Raw genomic sequence first — 3203 nt, forward strand, 5'->3', positions numbered from 1 at the left:
TATCCGCCACCCTGAAAAATGCATGCGTAAAGAGAGATTTCCAAGTTCCAACGCAATGTCCCCAAGTATAATGCACTCCTGCATATCTGTACTGTGCATACCTGGGGGGTGCTGCACTAGAGATCTCTCAAACATACTGTTTTTCAAGGTGGTGGATATATGTAACCTGCTGGATAAATGTTAATGCAGGTTTCATATAACTCTTACCACACTTTTCCTATTCTATCTCTTGTCGCATACTCAATTCTAGGAGCCCTCTGTCAAACTCCCATAATTATATGATGCTGTTATGATGATATTTGCAAACTAAGGCAAGCTTGCATTGGAGACGTAGCAAGGGATAAAATGGGAAAAGTGGACATTCCAGATTAAAAACTTTGGTATTTTGGAAAATAAGATTAATGTGTTTCAAACAGACTACTGTATAAGTATGCGTTGGTGGCTCTAGTCTTAGTAACTTAAAAGCAAGAATTTCCAAATACTTAATAGCAGTATTTGTAGTACTGAGGAAACCGTGTTTGCTACATACATGTGCAAGTGGGTACTAAGGTATAGGGCTACAATAACAAGTTGGATAGTTGAGTTCAAACCCAGATACAGTAGATATAGATATTAGAAACAAATTGTATATAATTATTGTATATCTATGTTTAACATAGAATCTAATGATTAATATAGAATTGATTAATTTTCCTTTATTATTTTGATTTTGTCCTTGATTGGAGGTTGTATCATTGATGCTAAGTGATTTAAAGAACACTTTTAGTAAAAATTAAGTTAGATTGCACATTTATACAGTCAGATGTTGATTAAATGTTGGGCACCACAAATACGAAAAGAATAAATATCAAATATTATGACGCTAGCAGGATAGAGATGCTGTGTTAGGCGAAACAAATCCAAATATTAGCTTGTTATTATTGTCAGTCTCATACATGTATCAGCTAAGAGGGGTTGAGAAAAATAGTTTTGCTTCTGTTGAACATAGAGGGAGGTTCATAGTTCCAACTGTGCGTACCCCCCATGCATATGATACAATTATGAAAGGGATTAAGAATGGCGCCAAGAAGGATGAAAGATTACACTACAATGAGGGCTTTCAGATTATCCACAGCAAAGTGTGATCATAAGAAATAGCAGAGAGCCTTTCCTGCAAGCTGTGGTGACCATAAATTATGCATTTCTGGTCATCTTGACTTTCAGTGTGCTTTTGACCTCTTAGATTGCAGACTTGCATTGTGTAAACAACATTGAGTTTAAGATACTGTCAAACCTGCCCAAGAAGACCACTCTGGGTACCAATAAAATCTGGTCTGTGTGGACAGGTGGTCACTATAGACAGAATACTTAATGCTTCTGTCAATTGGTAAAAATTATCTAAGGAACCAGCAAAAAGTGGTCACGTTGGCCAGGTGGTCCTTATATAGAGATGGTCACTTGCACAGGTTTGACTGTAAATAAAGTTTGAAATTTGAATTCTCTTCAAGACTTTATCCTAATCTTTTGGAATTCAATGTTGTTCATCTTGAACTTATAAAGATTGAAATTCCAGGATTTGGTGTGGGCAAAATACCTATAGTTTAAGCAATGTGGATTCAGAGCTATTGTTAACGATTTCCTAAAGAAAAATACAGTTTCAGAAATTGCATGCATATCACATCTTGTTTCTGTGAATACCAGAATTCTACTTCTTAAATGAAACATTAGAGAGTTAGTAGTAGTAGTAGTATTAGAGAGTTACTGTTAACATTGGACAGACATTTAAGTTGAAGGACCAAACTGTTATCAGAATTGAAAATGTAAAAGGGACTTGTAGTGAAGAAGTGGCAAATTGTTTATTGAGAATAAAATGATATTGCAGGGAAAAACTGGACTGTTCTTGTTTGTTTCATAACTTGTACTGTGGTCCAAGTTACTGGACATAATATTAGCTTCATTAGATACAATCCTGTAATAGATATATAGTCTTTGAATGGACAAATATTGGTCAAGATGATCCTTGGTACTCATAGTATACATAGACATAGTTCAAATTCACAAAACATACAAAATACACTCTTTTTGTAATTTATTCTATACAGAAACCGGACATGCTATCTCTTGTTATATCTTGTTTTTGCAATGATTCAGTATTATTAACATCTAATCAAGCGTTGATTTCTGAAGAGTCTCAACCTGTGCTACGTAATCATACATATTTATAAAAGTTGCCTTGCATTGTATCATTGATATGCAACTATTGAGAAATAAAGTTACCATCATAATTTCATTATTGTTATACCATATTTCAAAGTGTGATTACATTGCAATGTTATCTATTGTAGTCGTGATTTCCACTTATTTCACAATTGATATAATTCAATAATACAATCTGATACATATGCATATATTATGTTCTACATACTACATGATATGATTTTGAGGAAATGATGCGCTTATACTGCACATCTTTATGCTATTCTAAAAAGAATAGGACATGATAGTACATCTATCTGTATACATAAGGACGTGTATATTAGTTTTCGTAACAATCACTGTAGATATTCTACTGGTCATATGTTGAGATCCAGAATTGAGAATAAACCGAACAATTAGATATTCGTCTAGTATTCTTCTGTCTACCTTGTCCATCATCGTCATTATCACTATCATCTTTATCATCACCTCCATCATCAACACCATCAACACTATTCATCCTCTTTGTACAGATGGAAAGTTAACATCGCCCAGTACATTTTGTACCACGTTAAGACATCGTATATAAGACTTTTCTTTTCTTTCCTTTGCCATCTAACTTTACTCCTTTAGGGTAGCCTCGCTCCGCACTTGTGCCTTGCCTTTCTTGTCCGTTGTAGTTGGTGGACCTTTCTTGGTCGAAGTCTCTTCCGAATCTTTGTATTTGGCCCTCCAGCGCTTGCTTCTCTCATCATCGACAGAAAGTCGAATCACCTGAACAAATAAAAAGAAGGTAGTTTTCAATCTGCTATTCATGTCAACAACGGTGCACTTGAAAAATTCTGGGCCAAATGCCCTGCCGTTACGAACCTCACCTTCAGGAACAACTGATCGATCACCATTTCCAGTTTGTCCGTTGCTACCGGAGGCAAATCCTCAGTGTCTTCAACTTCAACTGCAACAAAAAAAGATATCAAAGCCGTAAGCTCTAACACCAGAATATGGAAATCCGCCAGTCGGACAATAAT

The sequence above is a fragment of the Branchiostoma lanceolatum genome, chromosome 13, assembly GCF_035083965.1.
Source record: "Branchiostoma lanceolatum isolate klBraLanc5 chromosome 13, klBraLanc5.hap2, whole genome shotgun sequence".
NCBI classification, from domain to species: Eukaryota; Metazoa; Chordata; class Leptocardii; order Amphioxiformes; family Branchiostomatidae; genus Branchiostoma; species Branchiostoma lanceolatum.